The sequence below is a fragment of the Dermacentor silvarum genome, chromosome 2, assembly GCF_013339745.2.
Source record: "Dermacentor silvarum isolate Dsil-2018 chromosome 2, BIME_Dsil_1.4, whole genome shotgun sequence".
NCBI classification, from domain to species: Eukaryota; Metazoa; Arthropoda; class Arachnida; order Ixodida; family Ixodidae; genus Dermacentor; species Dermacentor silvarum.
Window position 1 is genome coordinate 14,438,206 of NC_051155.1, and position 26,600 is coordinate 14,464,805.

Here is a 26,600-nt window from a genome sequence, read left to right on the forward strand (position 1 = left end):
TTCGCCTGTTCGTCTTGTGTATGTCCCTATATGCTTTCTAGGAAACTGAAAGGGAGAAATTCAAGGGTGAAATTGACATCTCTTGTGGCGCCATGGCAGAAAAGGGAAGGTGTGGCTTAGTGGGCCCATATGAAAGGATCAGCTGCGATTGTGCTACTCACGCACAAGGCACGCCATTTTTGTATTTTATTTACAGGCAGTAAAGTGATTAATGGTGTCAGTGGACGCTGGCGTGATCATGACAATACTACCGTACCGATATGGGTCATAAACGATTCTAATAAGGGAACATTTCTGCAAGCCCTCACGGTCCTTTCTCATGTTTCTTCAATTGTTCAAACACGTTAAATTTAGGGTAGAAGAATATTCTCACAGAATTACTGAAGAATTGTACCAGTCATTATATGATGGTGCTGCGATCTGATTCAGCAATAGAGTTAGTTAAGAACAGAACAGCAGAATGCCATAGAAACTTTGGTCATTGTAGCCGAAAACAATGTCTTCTTGCAACACTTTGTGGGCATAACTCAAAAAGGGTGTGGTCTGTGATTGGAATCGTTGTCTATTTTTACACGACAAACTACATTAACACGTCCCGGTGTCGTTTCGCATCATTTCCAATACTCCTCTTCGTACGTCATGGTAAAAGGATGTCAAGACCTTTAGTATTTATGGAATTCCGTTAAGGTATATGGGAATGGTTCAAATGATAAGACACGTGCACTGCATATTGAGGATAGAATGTTTATGTTTCGAGGTATCGGTTTGTACTAAGCAAAAAAGCTTGTGAAATAATTCGGACAGCCTTCATTTGCACCGAAGATTCGGTACGCAAAAATTTTGCTTTGATATAATGCCAATATACTCAGTCAAGTAGCTTCTCTATTCCTTTGTAAGAATACTACATCTGGGGCTGCAGCCAAGTTTTCTACTTCTGTGTCTTTTAATTGCACACACGGGACGCTATTTATTTTTGTGGTACGTTTCAAACTGAACAAAAGTCGCACAAACACGCCTTTCCATGACAGAGCTCAAGAGGCAAACATATTTCTTAGTAATCTCTTCATAAATGTTTGCCTTTACAAAGAAATGAGCTTTCATAACACGTAACCTGGGTTTATTGTCTGAAATACATTACACCTAAAGTGCAAAAGAAGTTTGGAAGTACGTTCGCATGTTCACGAAACCAGCCAGCTATTTTTTTAGGAAGACGTTGGTACAGTAGAAAGAAACGAAACAAGAATCGTAACTAAATGACCTGCATTTCGGAATATGCCATGTGGCAGGAAAGCGCCAAACTAAGCAGCGACACAGATAAAAAAAAAAGCGGCGCCGCAGGCTTCGAACCTGCGAACTCACGATCATAATATCAATGATCCTAATCTGTGGGCGCGCAGAACGCTCGGCTATCGCTTCGACATGCTGCTGGAGGCAAAAATTAGGTTTACATACGTACCACAATAAATCCTGCGACCTTGTTATGAAAACTGCGATTTTGGAACGACTACTTTGCCATTTCAAGAACTGCTGCTGCAACTAGCTGAAAGCTTAGTCATTGAAGTTGATAAATCCCCGAGAATACGTCGATCGATGCAATAGGCTCATCGCAAATTGCTTTTTACTGGCCAAAAAAGCCTCCAAAATTTGGATTTTTCCATAGACTCCCATGCTTCCAACTTCGCCCGCAATTTGGAACGGGTTTTCCATCGTAAGTAATGGTACCGCTTGCATGACATGTCGGGCTAAGCTCATAGAGCCTATTGTAATATTTTGAAAGATGGCTTCTATGATTAGTTATGTGGGAAAAACGACGCTCTCCCATAGAAAACGCGCATGTTTTCAGAGGCGGCCGCTAGAGGCGCTGTTCGGCGATGTCCCAGATTCCTGGTAATGACAAGAACGAGTTCACAAAGGAGTTTATTGCATGCAGTTTGATCAGTAACAGAAAATGCATGCGCTTTGTGACATCCTAATCTTATTGCTTGCACCAGATGTGTCAGTCAGAGATAGTTATGCACGAATTTCAAGCCACACGTTTTCCAAAGAGCTAAGTTTTCCGCCCCCGGCCCAAACGCTATAAAATACAAATCTGCCAGTAACTTTTATAAGCCATATTTAAAAGGATGTTAATACTTGTTTATGTCAAACCGTAGATGGCAGGCATGCATGCCCACAAGCAAACAGTAAAAAGCAGAACCCCAAAACACAGTGAAAATAAATCGGTAAATAAATAGCCAAAATAGCTGCCAAAATCTAGCGCTCTTCCTCATAAAAAATGAAAATACATAACTATCAACCCCTATAACTGTCCTACAATGAATAAAAAATTATTTGCACGAAGTCTTTGCTGAGAGAGCTTGGCATAGTATAAAAACGCCTCACATGTGCTCAAAAGTGGCAAAAATAAGATTAGCGTGGCAACATTGCAACCATTTTATGTGTACGTACTACACAAAGCTGGTTTTGAAATTGAAAGAGAAATTAAAGGATTCTCTATAAACAAGCAGTTCACTATATTGAAGACCCCGCAATCACACGGCTAGCTCTTTTTTTGAGACATGGCCTTTTTGAAAATAATCAACTATACGAATTTAAGCTCGATATATACCTACGAGGTGAACTCAAGGAAAATGCGCTCATTATTTATCATAACTACCTCTCAAGTAACACCCAATACAATTTCAGGCATGATCACTTTAGAGTTCCATTTTGCAGGACCAACTACGGTACAAAACAACTAGCATACTAAGTCCCATCCTTCATAAATGCAAATTCGAACACGATCACTACTGCTCATATTTTGAGATCATTGAACTGCTTTAAAAGTGCTATGAAAAAAGTATTTGCTTTCCCTGTTTGATTGAGACTGTATCAGTTACTTGTGTGCTTTTTGTATAATTCTTTTTTATATTGTACTCGTATTTATAATTCTTTTTCTCCGACATATATATTATTCTGTTGGACCTAAACTGTTCCTACTTAGGAAGTTGCACAATGATACAGTTATTTAGTGCACGTATGTTTATGATTATGCTATGTATGCGTAATCCATGCTATTGATATGTATGTAGAACATATTTTATGCTATGCTTCCTCATCGTTGAGCAAATGTACGGGTGATAGGGCGTTATTCAGGTAGACAATGTTCTGCCTTGCCATCCAAGACCTTCACTGTGCCTGAACCAATGCTAAATAAAAAAAAACACCGCATATCCACGAAGTGAATGATGATGAGTGGGCGAAGTACCACAGGGGATAATTCGGACAAAACGCCGGAAGCGTTCTCCGGAAGCCGGCTTCCGGTTCCGGAGCTTCGCGTACATATTATATATATATATATATATATATATATATATATATATATATATACACATGCATATGTATATATATATACTTATACACATATATACTCTACATGTGTACAGTATATATAGCGCTTATATAGCCCTTGTGCCCCCAGCGCCCCTAGCGGTCTCCATGCAAACCAGAGCGACGGACGCCAACGGACTACGAGGGACAAGGCTCGGCCCTAAGGTGCTTCACCCCTAAAAAACTGTCAGCCCTTCCACTGGGGTGGAGATTGAAGACCAGCGAAGCTGTACTATGGTGGGAATTATGTATTTCCAATTATTACTATCATCATCAGCCTATATTTTATGTCCACTGCAGGACGAAGGCCTCTCCCTGCGATCTCCAATTACCCCTGTCTTGCGCTAGCGTATTCCAACTTGCGCCTGCAAATTTCCTAACTTCATCATCCCATCTGGTTTTCTGCCGACCTCGAGTGCGCTTCCCTTCTCTTGGTATCCATTCTGTAACCCTAATGGTCCACCGGTTATCCATCCTACGCATTACATGACCTGCGCAGCTCCATTTCTTCCGCTTAATGTCAACTAGAATATCGGCTATCCCCGTTTGTTCTCTGATCCACACCGCTCTCTTCCTGTCTCTTAACGTTAGTCCTAAGATTTTTCGTTCCATCGCTCTTTGTGCGGTCCTTAACTTGTTCGCGAGCTTCTTTGTTAACCTCCAAGTTTCTGCCCCATATGTTATCACCGCTAGAATGCAATGATTGAACACTTTTCTCTTCAACGACAGTGGTAAGCTCCCAGTCAGGATTTGGTAATGTGCGCCGTATGTACTCCAACCCAATTTTATTCTTCTGTAAATTTCTTTCTCGTGATCAGGGTCCCCTGTGAGTAATTGACCTAGATAAACGTACTCCTTTGCAGACTCTAGAGGCTGACTGGCGATCCTGAATTCTTGTTCCCTTGCCAGGCTTTTGAACATTATTTTCGTCTTCTGCATATTCATCTTCAACCCAATTCTTACACTTTCTCGATTAAGGTCCTGAATCATTTGTTGTAATTCGTCTCCATTGTTGCTGAATAGGACAATGTCATCTGCAAACCGAAGGTTGCTGAGATATTCGCCGTTGATCCTCACTCCTAAGCCTTCCCAGTCCCAGATGATGATGATGATGATGGATTATTACTATTAGGATGTGATGGTATAATTGGTTATTTGGACGATTAAAGATTGAGAAATATATATGATCCGGTGGTTTTAATTTATTCAGTGACCACAGGGACCATGGTCTTAGGTCGCTACGGTACACCGCCATAGGGTGTACGGCAAAGGTTGGCACGTTCTTCCTAAACGCGTCACCAACGCCGCACGCGTTCGGTGGGAAAGCGGACAAAACGCCGCCGCCGTCGACAACAGTCGTGCGCGTTGTTTGTGCGACCGCACACAACCGCTGTCAAAACACTGGCTACGTGACAGAACGGCTAAACGCCGTTGTCGACACGGTTATGGCACGTACACACTAGCGGCAAAACTTCCAGCAAAAGTCCCTATATAAGAAAAGCACCGCCATCCTTTGATCAAATCCGCTTCGCTCTCTCCTGTATCTCCAATTGGACGATGATAGCGCGCGCTTTGACAACTTTATATTTAGTTTTTTTTTTTTCAGCCTCAGAGCCATGTTGAAAGTCAGTCTGCGCAGCCGCAGTCTCCGGCGGCCGCGGCTGCGCGCGCCCGGCCTGAAAGCTTCAACGTGGACTTTCTAGGGCCGCCACCGTCGACTTGCTGTCGCAAGCAAAAATAAATAAAAAAATACTCCATCTCCCGCTAAAGGGAACCATGTGTGGATGCGAAGCAGCGGGGAGATGGTTAGCTTGAGCGGGAGATGTTTTCGCGGCAGCGGCCCGAGCGCTCATCGCGGCGCTGCACAGGAGAGAGAATGAGGCGCGCGCGCTCCGTCATTTTCATACCGCGGAACTACCGTGGCGCCCCCAGCGGAGTATGCAGCTGTCGCACCACCTGTCGTGCGCGCCGCTCCGGATTCCTAGTGGAGAGAAAGGGGGAGCGTAGGAGAGGAGAGAGAGCGGGAGGGGACGTGCATGCGCTGTGGGGGTGTGGGACGCCGCGGGACGCAGGACGGACAAAACCCCCGCCAAAAACTGCTTCGCATCTAAAAGCAAGCGCTTTAGGAGAGGAGACGGCGGAGGAAAGAGTAGATGGCGGTACTTTTACTATCTAGGGACTCAAGCCAAAACGCGCGTGGTGCGCCGCCGGCGGTAAAACGCAGCTGCGGCAAGGTGGCCATACTATAGTGACCTAGAATATGGGAGAGTGTCCAAAGCGCCGGCTCCAGCGAGGGCCTTTTCTGTGAGCTGCCGCGCCGCGCCAGTGCTGCTCCGGACCCGTGGGCTTTTCGCGCTCCCGAAGCGCGCGGGAAGCGAGGGTCGTCTGCTACGCGCTGTAGTTTTTTTCGTTCATTTTCCACGCAAAGCACTTAAACTCTATTTAACTTCAATGGTGTGGTGCTGCATGGAGCTTACCCATCTTTTAGCGTTTCTTTGTGCTTGGGCAGCAAGATAATGCAAAAAATGTGGTTGATCCCTCTTATATAGGAATCGGTATAGAACACGAAAGTGAAACGTGTCTTCACAGAAGTAGTGTAATGTTTATTGCACATTGATATATAATGTCTATTGGTGTTTTGTGGCTAAAGCGCCCTTAGGCGTTGATGCACCCACGCTGACGCCTGGTGGCACGTCTCCTCCATCACGACTACCAACGTCGATGACCATGAGCAACCGTCGTGCATATGGAAGCTGCACTACGCTGCACACGCTAGCACAACGCGAAAGACGAAGCACGTAACTGACACACTAATACAACGCGCAAGACAAAGCACGTAACTGAATCGTCACCGAGTCAAATCAGCGCGTACAGCGCGTCGTAATTGCAGCCTCCGCGATCAACTTCAGAAACATTTTCAGAGCTAATTGCGGAGGCCACGCTCCGCTGTGCTGAGTACGGTGAACGCCACCTAGGTGGCGTTGGTAGTGCTTCTTGATGCCAGCGTCCCTTCGAATGCTGGCATCGAGGCGTCGTAGTACTGAGACCACCGAAGCGTTCACTGTCGGTGCGCGTTAAGGCCGGAATACATGGAGCGAATAACCGGCGTCCGAGCGAAGAACTTCGTCGGGCGGCGAACGTCCGACGGCCGGCGTCAAGAAATTTGCCGTCCGCAGCCGATCTGCCTGTCCAAACATTTTCGTCGGGCGAACGCCGCCGCCGGAAGCGTCTAGCGCGCAGCGGTGGACGACAGCCAATCAGGAGGCACTAGTTCCGGTCGCAATGCATGCTGGTGTTTCGCGCGCGCGCGCCTTTTCGCGTCGTCTGCAATCGCGTTGGTGTTGCCGTGTCTGCATGTCTCTGCACCGATTGAGTAGTTCCTAGTATGATCTCTCAGGAATCGCGTTGTATTTGTACATCCCATATCCGCTGATCTGCGAGGAAACAGACAAGCAGTGCAAGCTCTCTACAACAACCTTCAACAGAAATCTTCTGATCTCAGAGGCCACATGCTGTCGTCATGCCTATCTCCCGACTTCCCCGATAGATGGCGTTGGCATCGGATATTTCTTTCGCTAGGCTTAGACGCGTTCGAAACGAGAAGCGATCTCGAAAACTACTCAAGGTTATCCATAATACTCTGTCGTCGAAGCGGCCTGAGACTAAGCGAAAGCCGTTTACGCAGTCATTTGCTTCCAACTAAGTGAATTCTACAAGGACAACGCCAAATTCAGTTCGAAGCGGGCGGCCGGGACCGCCGCCAACACGGCGGCCAACGCGCGGCGGCGTTCGCCGCATGTATTGCAACACAGCAAACATCCTGCGTCGTGTCGCCGCGTCGTTACTTGACGCGTGAAGTTCGTCGAGAAAGTTCGCTCCATGTATCCCGGGCTTTAGTGTCATAATGCAGTACTTCTCTTTTCTGCTCATAGGCGGCGGCACCGCCCCGAGCAAGAGCGCGGGTACACGGAGGAGTGTTAGATATATAAGGCGCGTCTGTGTAGCTCTCTGCGAATGCGTTTGTGGCGCAATGGGTTAAACGCTCGGCGATCTATCGTCGCGGACCGAGAGGTCGTGGGTTCGATTCCCAAATTTTGCATGTTTGTGGAACTTTTTCTTCTGGTTTCTTTCTTTGTATTATGTTCTATGACGTATTTCCGTGACGGAAATACGTCAGTGAAGTCTTGGTGGACCCCGGAATAAAACACTTTCGTGTTAAAATTAACGTATCAAACTCATCAGCGCGGCCTAGCTCCGGTGCTGGAGTTCGGGAACGGTGTTACGGTAACTGTGCGTGCGTAGAAACGCTCTAAATGAGCCTGCGTAAGGAAAGAACGTAAAAAAGAAGCGTTATTCGCATGGGTACACGGGCAATAGCACCATGCTTGCAAGAATATAGTAACGAAAAAGTAAATTACTCGCGCAGTGAAGTGAAATACGTGCGTGCAGTGACCGCTTCGCTCACCATTACGCGTTTTTCGCTCACGGTCAGTAGTGGTTTACAGCTATATGCCTATTCGAATATTTTTTAGCCACGACAATATTTTATTATGAACAGAACAGACTGAGAAGGTGTAAGGGAAGCAAGAGAAAGAGCAGAGACGGCCCTAACGCCGCAATATTGCTGGCTTATTTCGCTTCAAAGATTGCGTACACGAACAATTCTTGCTGTACGCTATCTCTTTAATACAAACTTCGCGCATGATGTACCTTAAGGTTCACCGTGAGCGAAGCTTTTTTAAAATTCAGACATTCGAAAGAAAAGCCATTCGATCCAGCCAGTATAGCTAAACAAATATATTTTTTTCTACATTGAAATGAATAGATAGCTACTACTGGCCTAGCCATTTACTAATTTGTTATGTAAAAGTTATTACTCCAATAGCCTTGTTTTAAAAATCCGTCAATCCTCTCTGAAATTACCAACATCTAACTTCTCATTATACCATAGTTATTGCGTAACGTGTCATTTTTTACGTAAACTAACAAGCATTCATGGCGCGTGACGATGTTTGTGCTTGCATTATATTGAGTGGAAAATCGTCTTGAAAATTACTGTCTTTGATGCACTACAAATATCGCTATTCTAAAGATCCCTAAAATAGTTACCTTCAATAACAGCAAAAAATGAAAAGTTTATGTTCTAGTGATTCTGGTGATTTATGTTCTGGTAAGTTCAACACGCCTCTTTCATGACCTAACTACAAGTACGTAGTTATTGATCAGTAAGTATATTTGTTGTGTACGAACCAGCGAGCATACCCAATAAATATTCCTAAAGTTACTTTCATGTTAAAATTCGCTTAGTGTTTGCGCTCTTGCAACACAAGAAGGCGAAAGACGAGTTGCACATACGTAATCAACCATGTTCGTTTTCTGACGCTTGCTCGTAATTATGAAATGAGGCATATGTATACAATGTTGCACTGTTAGCGTTTCATTTATTTTGGTTTTTCTTGTTTTTTGGCGCCTATATTTCCGACGTACCCTTCACCTACACGCCTGGTAGCTTAGTTGCTTTGGTAGGTTGTACTGCTTAGCTCGAGGACGCTGGTTCGATTCCCGGCCACGGCGGCTCACATTTCTATGGAGGCGAAATGCATAAAACACCCGTGTACATAGATTTAAGTGCACGTTAAAGAACCCCAGGTGGTCGAAATTAACGGAGCCCTCCACTGCGGCGTCTCTCATAGCCATGCTGTGATTTTTTATTGTAAGACCCCAGAAATTATCATTACTATTATTACCCTTTACCTGTGCTCTCAGTTATTCATGATATATGGGTAAGTTCGAGACGTTGAGATCGAGATTGGCATTCAACACTTTTTTATAGTCACACCCACAGCATCAGAGGGATTTCTGGCCGTCGTCAAATGAGCAAACGTCATATTGTTATCCTTAATCGTGACGTGAGTGCAAGTGTGTCAAGTTACTAATGCCATGACCCATCAGTCATCTTAGTCACACATTTGTGCCTTTCCACAGCATACTTTGGTATATATACCAAGTGATCGAGCCGCGAGAGTTACGCGGTTTGTATTTATTTTTGGTACCGCGGCATCGGCCAACAGCCACATTCCGCTTCCCAAGAGCCCAGTTAAGGATTTTGCCTTAATAAAGAAACAACAGATCGCGGAATGCAGTCTTGTAAAGCAAATCGTACGCATGAAATAAAAGAAAGGAAACGATAGGGCGTAAAATCGTTAGCATGAGCTAGCCATATCTGCTACGTTCTCTTGGTTATTATCGCGGTCTCCAGCTTATTTGCTTCTGCAGCACATTCAGGTTGCTCATTCCACGCATAACTAAATGAAGTAAGCGCGCGGAATGCGTTACTCAAGCAGCCGCGTAAGCGCGGACCAAGCAAGCCAGAAGGAAATAAACAAAATACCCGTATTTACAGCCGGCAAACGCGAACTCTGTGCGGTCAGTCAATGCCGTATTACCTTGCGGTGACGCGGTACTTAATATATCCCAAATTATCGCGATGTTCGCTAATAGCAACGAAAATATCAGGCTCGTAGCAGATGCCCACCGCCTTGGCGCGGCTTCCGCAGCGGAGAAAGCCCACGGGTCCGTTACAGCAGCGCCGCGGCGCGGGATTTCACACAAAAAGGTCCTCGCTCCTCCCATGCATTCGCGCGGCGCTTTGGACACTCTCCCATATTCTAGGTTAATCTATCGCCGCGTCGCCGCAACTATATTCTAGGTCACTCTAGCCATACCAACTGGCGGCGCGACGCTGCGGCAGTCACGTGACAACATAGACTCCTCCCCCCTTCTCGAACTATCCGTCAGCTCGGTCCGGGAGGTGACGCGCTGGCGCTGAGCCGTGCTCCCTCAAGGGCTGCTGAAGATAGTGCCAACCTTTCCTTTCTCCAACGAACCACTTAGTAGTAGCTGACGCGTGCAGACGATAGTGCGAAACGAGTTTCCGGCTAACACCGGACGCAAGTACGAAACCAGCGGTAGGGCGGGTCTTCATGAGACCTGTTTCTCGCGCGCACGTCACGGAAGCGGGCCGCTCTCATAGGTCTCCATCCGCGGCACTAGGCAAAATCGGTCCAGGAGCGATCCCTCCCGCGGCAAGAAAAACCTGTTTCGCGGCTGCTTTCGCCGTTAAGCCCCAACCAGACGTACGCGTTGGAAAGCGCCCGCACGCGCCGCATCGCGCCTGGGCGAGTACGGCATCAAGCGCGGTGACTGCGTCGCGTGTGGACGCGTTGCGGCGTGGACACCTACCACTGCTAGGTTTTCTGCGCCCGCGCCAAAAGCTGCCACCGAGTCACCTGCACGACGCTCCTCACGTGACCACAGAACGCCTATGAGGTGACCACGGCGAACCAGTGTGACTTCCAGAAGGACTCTTCGAGCGGCGTGCAGGCAAGCCCGGGCAAGCTGTGGCTTTGTGTTCGTCGTTCCGCGCGTTTGGTAGGTGATCATGGCAGCCGCGACGAAACGCGCAGGGACGCGCGGCAACTCGTCCGCGCCGTCCTCCTCTATCGGACGCGACGTGACGTCGAGTGAGCGCGGCACGTGCGGACGCTTTACAACGCGTACGTCGGGTTGGGGCTTTAGTGTGTACGTGCCATTAGGGGAGAGGCAGGCGAGAGCCCAGTGAGAGTCGGCGGCAGAGGTTCGCAGGGCTGCGCCACAGTGGGAGAGCGGGCACGCACACGCACAGTCTAGAGTGCCTCGATGCCCTCCTCGCCCACCGCTCCCCTTCCACTGGGAAGTCGCGTTTGCTCTCCGCCATGCATTCTCTCCCCGTGAAAGCGCGTGCCCCTCGCCCTCGCGTGTTTTTACTCGCCCATACAGCATACGGCCAATGAGAGTTTTTGTCTATGGCCGGACGCTACAATCGAAGAGTGAGCCCTTAGCCATTACCAGCTTCGCAGTAAAAATCGGGACAGCTTCACACTGGTGGTGCGAAGTCTGAGCAAACAGGGAAGCTGGCGGCTCTTCCCTAGCTTTAACTTGGCTTTACATTATATTTAACTTTGTTCTCAGCTTTACCTTGATTCTCTCTCGAGCGTCATCGTCTTCTTCACAGCTGGCACGTTGACGCAGCTGGCGCAACCGCGCGTACGCGCTCGCCCCATTGCTCCCGCGTTCGTAGTCATCGTCGTCTCCCACATCGGCTCTGTTGCCGCTCGTCATTCCAGCGTAGAATTTCACTTAGAAATTTCACGTAGAATTTCACAGTCATCGGATTGCCTGGTCTAGACACCTAGGGAAATGAACTGCTTTAGAAGCGGACACCTTTGATGCAGGGAGAGGTCCTGACGTGTCCTGATGTGCGCTCAGACATGTAGTGAGCTCATACATTTAAAGTGCTCCTACATGGAGTGGACTTCCATATCCGGAGCCAGTGTAGGTAATGTACAGTGAAACATCTTTCTTTTACTCCTACCGCTGGACGTATTCATCCCTGCGCGTGGAGGATTCCTGGCCTAAACTCTACCCCGAGTCACAACTGTCCCTAGTGCAACGTAGCATCAAGCTTGAAGCTGATCTCTGATATACTATACCACATAAATTGTAGGTTGTGATAACGTGGTATCACAAATTGCTGGTTATGCATGTCAGTCAGCCTGGTGCAGTGGTCGCCGGTGAGAGTGTCCCGAAAGCTGGGTATGCTTTGCCCTTCTAGATATAACATGGGATAGAGCTTGGAATGTGCCATTGCTTCTCTTATAGTGAGGGCCACTTCTGTAACATTCTGTCAACTTTCTAATATGCACAAATTCTACACGCTTCGTTATGGTGTTGACTGCTGAAGTTATCTCATGTGCGTTTCAAGCAGTGGTAACCTCGAAACCATGCTGTACTTATCATACATTTAAAAAGGTCAATTTGAAATATGCAACTGTCTGTGACATTCTCAGGGAACCAAGATTTTTTGTTGCGAATAAAGCATATACGGAGCCTTCGTTCTGCAGTGGACATATGTTTAGGCTGAGGATGAATGCATAGGTTGCTCATCATCACCATTTATTGTACCCTTAAAGGTCCCGTCAGTGACATTACATAAGGGAGAGGGGGGGGAGGCAGGTGTGTGAAGCGGTCAGAAGTGAAAAACAGCATAATAAAAACTAAAAAGAATAACAAAAGGAGTCAAGTAATCCAATCGATACAACACTGTGTACCAGTATATAAAAGTAAAAATTCAGCTGTGGGGTCGAAATGAACTGCGGTGATCAGATAAAGTGGCAAAAGATAGGCATGCGATAGGGGTGTGAAGCGGTCATACATAGGCATGGGAAAACAGAGGTTGCAAACAGCGTAATAAGAATACAACGAATACCAAAAGAGATAAAAAGGTCAAGTAATCCAATCAATACAAAGCAAAATATGACAAGCAATGTGCCGGCATATCAAAGCACAAATTCAGCTGTGCGGGCGAAATGAACTGTGGTGAGCAAACAAGGCGGACAAAGATAGAGAAAAAAAATAGGAGATGACAAAATGATAGAAGCAGATCGTATTGCTGGGGAAAGAGTGCGAGGAAACTAACTATTGCTGGTTCAAGTGGTCAGTTCATCATCATCATCATCAGCCTATATTTATGTCCACTGCAGGACGAAGGCCTCTGCCTGCGATCTCCAATTACCCCTGTCTTGCGCTAGCGTATTCCAACTTGCGCCTGCGAATTTCCTAACCTCATCATCCCACCTGACTATCTGCCGTCCTCGACTGCGCTTCCCTTCACTTGGTATCCATTCTGTAACCCTAATGGTCCACCGGTTATCCATCCTACGCATTACATGGCCTGCCCAGCTCCATTTCTTCAGCTTAATGTCAACTAGAATATCGTCTAGCCCCGTTTTTTTCTCTGATCCACAGCGCTCTCTTCCTGTCTCTTAACGTTAGTCCTAAGATTTTTCGTTCCATCGCTCTTTGTGCGGTCCTTAACTTGTTCTCGAGCTTCTTTGTTAACCTCCAAGTTTCTGCCCCATATGTTAGCACTGGTAGAATGCAATGATTGTACACTTTTCTTTTCAACGACAGCGGTAACCTCCCAGTCAGGATTTGGTAATGCCTGCCGTATGCACTCCAACCGAGTTTTATTCTTCTGTAAACTTCTTTCTCATGATCAGGGTCCCCTGTGAGTAATTGACCTAGATAAACATGTTCCTTTACAGACTCTAGAGGCTGACTGGCGATCCTGAATTCTTGTTCCCTTTCCAGGATATTGAACATTATCTTTGTCTTCTGCATATTCATCTTCAACCCAATTCTTGCACTTTCTCGATGAAGGTCCTCAATCATTTGTTGTAATTCCTCTCCATTGTTGCTGAATCGGACAATGTCATCTGCAAACCGAAGGTTGCTGAGATATTCGCCGTCGATCCTCACTCGTAATCCTTCCCTGTCTAAGAGCTTGAATACTTCTTCTAAGCATGCAGTGAATAGCACTGGAGAGATTGTGTCTCCTTGCCTGACCCCTTTCTTGATAGGTATCTTTCTACTTTTCTTGTGGAGAACCAAGGTAGCTGTGGAATCCTTGTAGATATTTGCTAAGATGTTCACGTATGCCTCCTCTACTCCTTGATTACGCAATGCCTCTATGACTGCTGGTATCTCTACTGAATCGAATGCCTTTTCATAATCTATGAAAGCCATATAGAGAGGTTGATTGTACTCCGCAGATTTCTCGATTACCTGATTGATGGCATGGATATAGGCCATCGTAGAATATCCTTTCCTGAAGCCAGCCTGTTCTCTTGGTTGACTGAAGTCAAGTGTTGTCCTGATTCTATTGGAAATTATCTTGGTGAATATTTTATACAATACTGAAAGCAAGCTAATGGGTCTGTAATTCTTCAATTGTTTAACGTCTCCCTTCTTATGGATAAGTATAATGTTGGCGTTCTTCCAGCTGTCTGGTACACTTGAAGTTGTGAGGCATTGCGCATAAAGGGCCGCTTTTCAAGCATGATATCTCCTTCATCTTTGATTAAATCTACTGTTATTCCATCTTCTCCAGGCGCTTTTCTCCTGGTCATGTCTTTCAAGGCCCTTCTAACTTCATCGCTAGTTATAGAAGGAGCTTCTGTATCCGGTTCATCACTATTTAGAATGAAAGTAGCTTGGCTGTTTTGGCTACTGTACAGGTCAGTATAGAATTCTTCTGCTGCTTTTACTATGTCATCGAAATTGCTGATGATACTACCATGCTTATCTTTCAGTGCATACATCTTGCCTTGTCCTATGCCTAGTTTTCTTCTTACTGATGTCATGCTGCGTCCATATTTTACGGCTTCCTCAATTTTTCCCACGTTATAATTTCGAATATCCCTTACTTTCTTCTTGTTGATCAGTTTTGACAGTTCAGCAAATTCTATCTGATCTCTTGAGTTGGACACTTTCATGTTTTGTCGTTTCTTTATTAGGTCCTTTGTTTCTTGGGAGAGCTTCCCTACAGGTTGCTTTGTGCCTTACCTCCCACTTCAATTGCTGCTTCAGAGATCAGCCTAGTTACGGTTTCATTCATTAGCTCTATGTAATCTTGATCTTCCTGTTCTAAAGCTGCATATTTGTTTGCGAGCACCAGCCTGAATTGGTCTGCTTTCACCCTTACTGCGTCTAGGTTGGCCTGTTTCCTCTTGACTAATTTCACTCTTTCTCCCTTCAAATTGAGAGAAATCCTAGACCTCACTAACCTATGGTCCACTGCACTTTACCTTACCTAACACTTCCACATTCTGCACTATACTTGGATCGGCAGAGAGTATGAAATCTATTTCATTCCTTGTTTCTCCATTAAGGCTTTTCCAGATCCACTTCCTGTTGGTGCGCTTCCTGAAGAATGTATTCATTATTCGGAGCCTATTCCTTTCCGCGAATTCGACCAACATCTCTCCTCTTGCATTCCTTGTATCGATGCTGTAGTTTCCAATTGCTTGCTCGCCAACCTGCTTTTTGCCCACTTTTGCATTGAAGTCGCCCATGACTACAGTATACTGAGTTGGTCAGTTAGTAGCTGCCTAAGTCTCGAGGGATTAGATTCGGTAACGACTTTTTCAGAGAGATTGTTCCATTGTTCGCTGGTGATGGGAAGGAAAGATTTGTTGAAGGCATTGCATGAGCCGTGCAAACGTTGAATGCTGAGGACGGTAGATAAACGGCGAGGTGAACGTACAGCAGCATGTAACGAGTTTTCGCGTAAAGCAGGAAAGTTAAAATTTAATTTGTGGAAGAGACAAAGCACTTCAATATTTCGGCGGAGCGCTAAGGGCTAAGGCCGAGTGACGATTTCATATTCGTAACGCTGTGACGAGATGCATTTCTGAGAGGTTATGAAGCGTCCTGACCGATTTTGGATGGATTCAAGCGAGTGAATCAAGTAGGCCTGGTGAGGGTTTCATATTGCTGAGGCATATTGCATTTTAGCGCGAATGTATGATTCGCATACCACTCTTCTGATGGATCGAGAGGACATAGCAAGTGATCTTCAGCTAAAGCCAACTGTTCTAGAAGCACTTGCACAAAATATGGTGATATTGTCCACCCAAGTTAATTTGTTCGACACAGAGCTGCCTGTATGAGTTTGTCAGTGACAGCGCCATCGAGATCAGGGAGTAAGGGAAATGAGTAATCGAGCGTTTACGTGAGATGTGTATGCACTTACATATCGAAATATTAGCTGCATGAGCCAGTCGGAGCACCATCTCTAGATGTAATAATTCCTGGTCAATGTTATCGAAGATGCGGTGATAAATGACACAATCGTCCGCAAAAAGGCGGACAGGTGACGAAATCCCCAATGACAGGTCGTTGATGAAAATTAAGAAAAGAAGCGGAGCAAGAACAAACCCTTGGGGTACTTCAGGTATGACTACAGTAGTTTCAGATGCATGACTGGCTATGGCGGTGAATTGTGAGCGGTTAGTTAAAAAGCAGCGAATCCAGGATAAGACTAGTGGCCCGAGTGACAGATATGCAAGTTTACAGATGAGACATTGGTAAAGAATGCGCTCTAAGTCTTTTGGGGAATCTAAATAAATGACGTCTATTTGAAGCAAACAATCTAGATTTAGGTAAAGATCGGTTGTAAATTGAGAAAGTTGCATTTCGCACGAGAAACCAGCCCTGAAACCATGCTGTTTGGGAAAGAAGAAAGATTTTTGGCCGAGGTGATTTGCAATATAGCAGTAGAGTATTCTCGAAGAGTTTACATGAGATGCATGGTAATGAAATGGGGCGATAATTGAACGGGTCAGTACGGTCTCCGGTCTTAAACACTAGCACAACTTTGCTTGGTGCCAAGTCCTCCGGAATTTAGCCGGTGTTGAGAGACTGGACGAAGATAAATTGTAGGATATTGCTTGTGAATTGTTTCGTTCCTTTGATTATCTTAGCAGGAATGTTGTCTGGTCCGGGTGAAGTTGACGGCTTGAGATTATCGATGAACTTTGAAATTCCCTTCGATGTAATAGTAACAGGTGGCATAGAAGTAAAGTTTAGTTTCGGTACAGTAATATTACTACTTTTAAGGCGAAAGCCATAAGTCGCTCATTTCGCGATGGCCCTGAAAAAGAAAGCATGGCCTCTAGTCGAGTGGTACAAAAAATCAGGTGGCCACGGCTCCCGCGTTCGTCGTCTTCCACAGCTGGCTCCGATGCGGCTCATCATGCCAGCGTTCCCATACTGCCCCTCCCTCTGCGAAGGCGCTGACGGCAGTGCGGTGATTTTGGTGAGTTCTGTCATGCGCTCAGATGGATGAACCTTAGACTTCCACTTCTCAGTTAGTAGCTACGCCCGGCTCCTTTGGACGTCCGCGCAAGTACGCGAACGAGGCCGAGGCACGTGATGAGAGAAATGATACAAGGCAATGTGAAACGAGTCGTCATCGGTAAGACGTCGCAATGCTTGCGCATTCATCCACGTAGTGATACGTAAGTACCCTTAAATTTGTCAATACCATCTTTTGTTCACTGCACTGTGAATTCTTAGAACTAATCATGTATTTTTTACTCTTGCATTGTATCCTCGCCCATCCCCTCTGCAATGTGCTACTAAAAAGCCGAAGAAATTTCGGCTTTTTCTCCGGCTCTCCCTTTTTCACCTTGTGTATCCAGTGGTGAAAATAAAACAAGATGATGATGATGATGATGTACCTTGAGGGTTTTACAATTAAATGAATAAATAAATACATTTTGATTTGCAGTGTAAGTAATGCCAATATGTTCGACAAATCTAGCCCAGTGCGTGGATTTCGCCTATATGTCAAAGGCGATTTGTAATTATGTTAGTGGTAAAAAAACAGCCTGTTTAACTGGTAATGTGCAGCATAAGGAAATTTTTGAAACTATATGAAACAGGACTTGAAATGTTATATGAAGCTGGTCAAGAAATACGATTATTGATAATTTCAGTATCGTTTCTCCAGAATTCCTTATGTTCTTTTCAAAGCGTACTTAAAGTTGTATCGGTATTGTACACCGTGGTGTGCAATATTCTGAAACCCTTTCAATGTATTTTCTTACTAAAAGTTTAGGAGGCGTTGCAAAAGAATTCAGTTTCCCGGATTTTGTGCGACTGTGTACGGACAAACTGTAACAGAGCTGTTGACTCAAAATATGCCATCCCTGAGTCTTTTCTTACGAAATCCATTCAAATGGACGTCGAATCCCGGTGATCGATGATTTAAGTAGTCGATTTCCGCAATGTAGCCAATGCCTTGAGTATAGTGGTCAAAGGAAGTGAAAATAAATAGTAGCTGTTAATGCGGAAACACGTAAACCTTGCTTTGTACCAATCTCGCACGTGGTACCGATCCCTACCGAGCGTTGGCTTGGGTCGACCGGCGTCCACACGTTCAGGTGCAGGCAGTCCTCGCTGGTGTTGTCAGTGGAGAGTACTCCGTCGGGAGCCGGCCTGGACTGCAGGCACGCGTCCGCCCGCTTGGCCACCACCTCGCGCCGCGACGTCACCGGTTTCGTTTGCAAAAAGCGTGCCTTGGGAGCCACGCTGCCCGCGAATGGGATTGCCAAGAAAGTGTACACGTCCCTGAAAGCGCCGCATGTGAGTTGATCGTGTGACTGAGCAGTGGCTTCTAGGCATCAGACATCCACGTAACAATGTCACGATGACTACCGGCAGTAAACATTCGCTTAATATTGACAAGCATGGTATCACGCCCCTGGACGGAAACATGAACAAATCTCACTCGATGACAGTGAACACTCGCTGTCACAATGCTGGCTTGATGAGAGCAGGCATAGGCAAAAGGCCTATGCTTCGTGCTGCCTGTCGCCTCAACGCTTCATTAAGACTTCAGAATACGCGGCCTCTACACTACAGACCTTTCATAGCAAGCAGTATGCACGCCTTGTACCAGAAGCCGCCACAGGGCCGCCACCAATGAACACCTTCTGAATTGAGAGCAAGCAAGTACCAGGCGCCGCCCGCTGCTGCAGCAACGTTACGCGGAAAGGCCGCGAATCGCTTAGCGCTTTCTATGTGAAATGTGGAAAAGCTAAGACTTGCAATGTCGTGAACTCCAAGAAATGCGACAGGTACTTGAAGGTGTGGGATGAGACAGTGTCCGTGCTTCGTCCGTGTCAGCTGCACAGTGCCCGTGTTTGCGATCGTTCTCCCTGCAACCCTTTCCGCAAAGCGTGCACAACTGCCGGCAATGACCGGCCACCGATTATCAGCAATGACTTCAAGGCTAACCCGATTTTCAGCAGCAACATCACCTGACTGCCACCGCGGGCACAGAATATCACGGAGTATTGAACTTCGATAATCATGCAAGTCAGCGCTACGTCCTCCTCACGCAAGCACCAGTGACATATTCTAGCCACTTCACTTTGCATAGCAGCTAAGCCAAACGTGGAATAATAGGCAGGCACCGCAAGTTTTCTTTCTATGTCGGGAATGAAATAGCATGCGAGCGACAGCTCGGCACTTGATACATTTTTGTCAACGCGTATGCGATACATTTTAATTTGCGCTGTCACTAATAAAAAAAATCACAGCATATCCACGGGGTGAATGATGATGAGTGCGCGAAGCTCCGGAGGGAATCATCGGATCTCCCGCTTAAGGGGACGCTAGCACAAACGCGTTAGAAACGTGCAGTACTCTCTAGTAAGGGGGAGCGGCCACAGCGTCTTACGCAGCCATTTACACATGCCATTTACGCAGCCATTTACACATGCAGGGGGGGGGCACTTCTCTGCCAACAACCGCGCTCGTCGCTCGTCCGCAGTCTCTTATCTCTCCCACGCGCAAGCAAGGAACCGGGAAGCCAGCGCCGGAGGAAGCGGGGGGGGGGGGGGGGGGGGGGGCGCACTTCTCTGCCAACAACCGCGCTCGTCGCTCGCTCGCACCGTCTCTTATCTCCACACGGCTCTGACCTTTAAGCGCCGTGCATTCGCAGTTCAGTTTCCGTTGAAGCGATAGACCGCACGTACCTTCGCCCGCTGCGGCGTATGCTTGCTGCCAGCGTTTTGACAGTCGTTGTCTGCTGTCATTCAGTGTGATCTCTTCGTGTTTGTGCGCGCTCACACCACGCTTGTTCATTCAGTTCGTAATAGTCGGGCCACATTTTCCAACGCACGCTACACACGCAATGCTGCCCGGATCGGCAGTGCAGCGCTACAGGTGTGTCCCTTCGCACGCGCTGCCCACGGGAAGCGCTTCTCATCAACACCACCGTTTCACACGCGCCTTCTCGTGGTCATCGAGTCTCTCTTCATGTCGGTCTACTTACGCCGCAGCACACCTGCTTACTTAATCAGCTCATGTTTACTACAATTCATATTGCTACCAAAGCCGCTCACCTTACTTCGTATGACATTGCTGTGTTGCTATCGCATTCATTGCTTCGCCCTTAGGGCGAAACTGTGACATTTTTTTTATCATTTTTCTCAGACTGGTTACACACTACTACTACGACGACGGGGACGAACGGGTGCCGCTATAAGGAGCTTCGCCCCTAAAAAAATTATACCTCCCTTCCAGTCTGTCAAGATGGTCGAGCAACGAAGCTGTGTTGTTACACCGAGTGTTACATCTGCATGTGTTGCACGGAGATGCAATTGCGTAAACAAAAGTAAACAGAAATCTATGACAGGAATTTATATTGAAACGTTGCGAGGCGAGAAGAGGCAGCAACTTCCGACGCTACTCGACGAGTGTTCAGTTCTCTGGTCGAAACCTGCCGAGCTGCCGCCAGACGCATCGGCTGTAGTCACAGACACCGCGCGCGTTCGGCGCGAACGTGGGGAAACGCGGATGGCGTCGACAGCAGCCCTGCGCGTTGCGCGTAATCCGAAGGGCGCGCCGCATAGAAACACATTCTCTTATACCCATCGCCTCTCCTCCTCGCGCGCAGCGCGGCCTCCCATTGGTTGCCTCCCCGGAACGCCTCTCCTCCTCTGCTGATGACGTTACCTGCTCTTGCCCGGCGCGGCTCTCATGCTCTCCTGGTCACGTGACCTGCGTGACACCGGCCGACGGACGGCGCAGCCTCGACCCACAAGAGCTCCGATGTTAGAACATTCCCAAGTTATCTGATCATGGCTCGCGACAAGAATTACGCAGTCGGAACCAACCAACACGCACGGAGAAGGTGGCAAACAGGCATTTCCTGGGTGTGCACACACGCCTATTTCAGAGCAAAGTTGTTGCACATGTAGTTAACGACAACAGGTACATGGCAGCGTAACAGCCCAACAAATCTAACGCTATAAAGGTTAAAAAATAAAGAGTTAATGCAAAGATCAGGTTGCTACATTGGTCACCTTACGCCAGTAAGCTTGCCCACTATTAATATTGCAGTGCATACAGAATGGAGGCATGGAAGACATATTTACGCTGCATCTGCAGCTTTGGCAAGAGTATTATGGTGTCTGCCCTCTCATTGCTTACCACGGTGGCCGAAATAGCGGCTGCCTGAGCCGTGCCTGCGGCCGCCGTTGGCACTATAAACAAGCGCACAAATACCGATAAGAAGGCACTCAATGACGGGCGCTGTCACGTGAGCAAATGTGGTACCGCCTGAAACCGTGGGGCTGTAGAATGTCTATAGGGGCGCGAGAAGAAAGTGCGATGAAGCCACAAGCCATGTCGATCCTACGTAGATTTGCACCCGTCGCACTATTACCTCCAGGATATGGAGTGCGAGCTGCTTATACACTCAGCTGCGACATGCGCAGCCTCGGCCGGGCTGCGCATGTCGCGTGCTCAAGGCCTAACGATAACTGAAATAATATCACATGCTCGTCTTTTACGTCACGATTAACGATAATAAAATCACGTGTGGCGTATACCCGCACTGCATATGCGGGTATGAGCCAGGGACAACAAAGAAAGAAGGAAGGAAGGGAATAAAGAAAGAGTGAGTGAAAGAAAGAAAGAAAGAGAGAAAAAGTAGGCTCGAAGTCCTCAACACAAGGACAAGAGAGATGCGAAACGGCGCGTTGCGCGAAACTCGCACGAAACGGTTGCAGCGGGCAACTGTTGGCTTCGGCTGTGGTCGGACAATTTGTGGCAACTCCGTGCAGTTGCAGAATGGAGCTCAAATGCACTTCCAATCCAGCTCAAATCCTGCTGAAATCTAGCGCCTAGTGTAGCTTCAATTCTGCTCAATCCTGCGCTTGTGTAGTTCAAATCCAGCGCTAATGCAGCTCCACTAACGTTAAAACTGGGGAAGTGCGAAACAGTGATGCGCCGTTGCAGAAGTAGCGCTGGAGCCTGAGGGAGGAGCAATCGAGCGCTTGTGGGGTGGTGGCGCCCTCTCTTACGCGGCGCTGGTAACAGTCTGGCGTTTTGGAACCAACTTTAACGAGCTTCTGCTAATTAATGCACCTAATGTTTGATTATTCCTGTCTGTTAAATTATTCTGAATCATGTTAGTTTATCTTGAACCGGTTTTGATCAATCGTGGACTAGTTTTGACCCTGTTTTGAGCACTTGTTTGTGAGCGTGATGACGAAGGACGCCGCCGACAGCCCGGGCACCAATAGTCCAGTGTGTTTCCCTAACTTTCCTCCCGACATTTATTACCATTAAATGAACACGGCAAATAGGACACACAGGCATGACTGTTTGAGTGCACCCTTCATAGCCCTTCTCACGTCGTTTTTAAAGCGAAGCTTACTGTGTCTCAGTGATTAGTGCGCGAGCGCCTAAAACGCACTGCAGGAAACCCAACTTACACAATGGAATTATCTGCGCATCTGCGCACACAATCGTAGAACACTACAGTTTGCATTCGCAGTTTTACCGATAAGAACAATGGGGACTGCAACGCCACGCTACCCAGACGAACTGTACATATCTGCATTGCATTACGCGCGTGACGCAATGCATTCCCGGCCGTCACCATGGGTAGGCCGCAGGTGCAGCCCACGGCAAAAGAAGCGGCTGCCGTACGCGAACGTAAGCGTGAGCGCGATCGTGTCCTTGAGGCGGATGCCGTGTATCGGCAACAACATGCAGTCCGTTAAAGTGTGTGTGCGTATAATCAACGGCTACATGATCTAACATAAGGGCTATGTAACTTAACGAAATGTGCCTACATTCAACTTCAACGTTCACAAAATACAATCCTAAACAAGCAATCAAATCACATATGCATCACATCGGGTCGCTCAGCGATTCCTGGGTTCGTTGCATGGTCAATGGCTTTGGACAGCATGGACTTTGGACGATGCATGGGCGAAAGCTTCGCGTTCAACCATCCTTCTTTAAGAAAGGGGCACTGATTTTTTTCACTTCTTTAACGATCCGCTGCGTTTTTATGATTGCTGTCGGTCATCTGCCTCCGTTTTCTTGTGACAAGGTTAGTAGCCGCACCGCGAATTCGCTTGATGTGTGCGCTGGAGTGTAGGGTGTTGTCGTAACGTATGAGCACCCGACGGAGAAATTAGCACACGCAGGCCGAGAAATATGCTATGACCTTAAAAAAAACGACGTATAAGCACAGTAAACTTGAGTGTTTTGATGTGGTGGCGCTTGGGCGGCCCAGAAACGCGAAACCATCGTGAGGTGGTTTAGCGTGGGTGTCAGTACAGTGCCGGCAATACAGGCCTCTCTTCGGATGAGGAAACAAATACTGGGCTTGTATCTATTAACATGCGCATCCGCGAGGGTTCTGGGAGGCGCCAGAGCGGGCGTTCTACTGTAGTTCCCGCCGAATTCTAGGGCTCAAAGCTGCCTGGCTTGTTACATCTCGTCTCAGCACTCGTTACGTGTAATTGATCACAGAAAAATCAAACTGAATTACATTCATCGCTACCGAGCAAAACGTAATTGATCAGTTACAAAACTACTAAAAAATGTCACAGTTTCGCCCTAAGGGCGAAGCAATGAATGCGATAGCCACACAGCAATGTCATACGAAGTAAGGTGAGCGGCTTTGGTAGCAATATGAATTGTAGTAAACATGAGCTCATTAAGTAAGCAGGTGTGCTGCGGCGTAAGTAGACCGACATGAAGAGAGACTCGATGACCAAGAGAAGGCGCGTGTGAAACGGTGGTGTTGATGAGAAGCGCTTCCCGTGGGCAGCGCGCGTGCGAAGGAACACACCTGTAGCGCTGCACTGCCGATCCGGGCAGCATTACATGTGTAGCGTGCGTTGGAAAATGTGGCCCGACTATTACTAACTGAAGGAACAAGCGTGGTGAACAAGCAAACAAACACGAATAGGAACAAACAAACACGAATAGATCACACTGAATGACTGCAGACAACGACTGTCACAACGCTGGCAGCAAGCATACGCCGCAGCGGGCGAAGGTACAGCGGTGAGCACTGTTAGGGTGAACACGCGAGCGCGTGGCCGACGGCACTATCAGCGCCGCGTAACAGCCATCGTTGGAAACATTGCACATGCGCAGCATGTGCTTTGCGAAACACTCTTTCCACCGCGCGCATCACGTCATCGATACGCTTGTTCGTCGTCTGCTAGCCGCATTTTTTGTTCGCTGAGCTGATACCTTCTGCATTTCAAGGTCCATCTGGATTGAAGATTGGCGCGTGAAGGAAAAAAGTGAGTGTAAGAGGGATAATTATTAAACTTTTTATTCAAGAAAATTGCACTTTTGCAATTCAAGTTAAACAAGACCATGAGAACAAATATAAAAACATGAGCAAATCTAATAGCGAGTCATGTGACCACTTACAGCAACGACTGCAGCTATTCTGGACGGTAACGAGTCGTAAAGTGATCGAACATATTCCCGATCGGCTTTCAGCCTTTCCCACTCGTTGCTGACTTGCGCCCACAACTGGTCCGAAGTCGCGGAATAAAGGGGCTTCCTTGCCAAAGAAGCTTTCAGACGGCCCCACACGTTTTCTATCACATTCAGGTCCGCTCCTTTCGGAGGCCATTCCAGTAGCTGCATGTGCTGCTCCGCCTGGAACTCCTTGACAGCCCGCGCCGTGTGTATCGGTGACCGGTCCTGTTGGAACAGGTAATCACCGTCTGGGAATAAACTGCTCGCATATGGCAACAGCACATTGTTCAAAATGTTGCAGTATTGTTCCGACGATAAGTGTCCACGTATACGTTGCAGGGGCCCTAAACCATATCTTGAAACAGCACCCCACACGTTCACACTCGATCTCCCACTGGCAGAAACACCTTGCACGTTGTCCGGGTCGTTCCTGCGTGGCATTGTGACGTTAACTAAAACATTTGCTTTTCAAAGCAGGAAGTTTGCCTCACCGTGTGCCTGGTAGTCTCCAAACACGCAATCTTTGGTCTTGTCGCGTCGAAAACGTCGACTCATCCGAAAAGATGACGCGACCCCACTCTTCTGATGTCCATGCTTCGTGCAGCTCAGCGAACTGCCGTCGTGCGTCCTTGTTTGCCGCCGTTAGTAGTGGCTTCTGCGCTGTGACGCGACTGCGAAGGCCCGCAGTACGCAGGCGACGTCGAACAGTGGTGTCCGAAACGTCCAAATCCAAGTCCTCGCGTATTGCTGGGGCTGGCAAGAAAGGGTTACGAACAGCAGCTGCAACTATGAGGGCGTCTTCATCGTCTGTGGTAGCTTTAGGGCGGGGCGCGCGGGGTGCATCCTGAATGCGACCTTCATACTTGTAGGCTTGAATTATCCTGTTCACAGTCTTCAGGGGCCTATTAACTAAAGCGCCAATATACCGCTGGGAATAACCTTTCAGGGAAAGATCGACAATTGAGCGCCGTTCATCATCGGGAACCCTAGCCATAATACGATCTGGCGACAGAATGAACGGCTGCGAAAGATGTTTGGTTGTTTTATATACGGCGTTGCATGCACAACAACTTTGAAGGGAACGAATAGACACGCCCCCATAGATATACAAGTTTTTTTTGTCTTGTTCTGTTCAAGCACAGATGTTTAAAGAAATCTTAAAATGCAGGATGCTTGGGCTTAGAAAACAAAAATGCGGCTAGCAGACGACGAACAAGTGCATTCATGACGTCATGCGCGCGGTGGAACAATTATTTCGCGGAAGGCGTGATGCGCATACGCAATGTTTCCAGTGATGACCGTAACGGGGCGCTGACAGTGCCGTCGGCCACGCGCTCGCGTGTTCACCCTAAGGGCTCTGTTATACTCCGGCGTTCACAACGCGCGCGCGCGCCGGGGTTCGTTTCGTCGCGTTACGTCGGCGATGCCCCGCCAGGCGCAAATCCGCCTCCCCTATAGGGACCGGGCGCGGGATGAATTTGGACCGGTGGCGCCTTCATGCGGCGGCGCCGCGAAAGTAATGGCATGTGGCGGCCGGGCCGCGCACAGCTGGCGTTGCCGTGAAACCAAGTCTGATCAAACATCTTGCGTTTTTGGGTGCACCAACCAACTGAAACATGACTGAAACATGACTGAAGTTGGTTAGGCCATTCAATTCAATCGTTGTTCATCGCGACATCCGTTTTAAGGCGGAAAGTCTGTATATGTGGGACCGGGCGCGGGATGAATTTGGACCGGTGGCGCCTTCATGCGGCAGCGCCGCGAAAGTAATGGCATGTGGCGGCCGGGCCGCGCACAGCTGGCGTTGCCGTGAAACCAAGTCTGATCAAACATCTTGCGTTTTTGGGTGCACCAACAGTTACTGAAACATGACTGAAGTTGGTTAGGCCATTCAATTCAATCGCTGTTCATCGCGACATCCGTTTTCAGGCGGAAAGTCTGTATATGTGCGGTCTGTATATAGGCAGCACTGTTCAGTGCTCAGCAATTGAAACGCGATACTCGAATCGCATGGTCGCCAGCGCTTTTTGCAC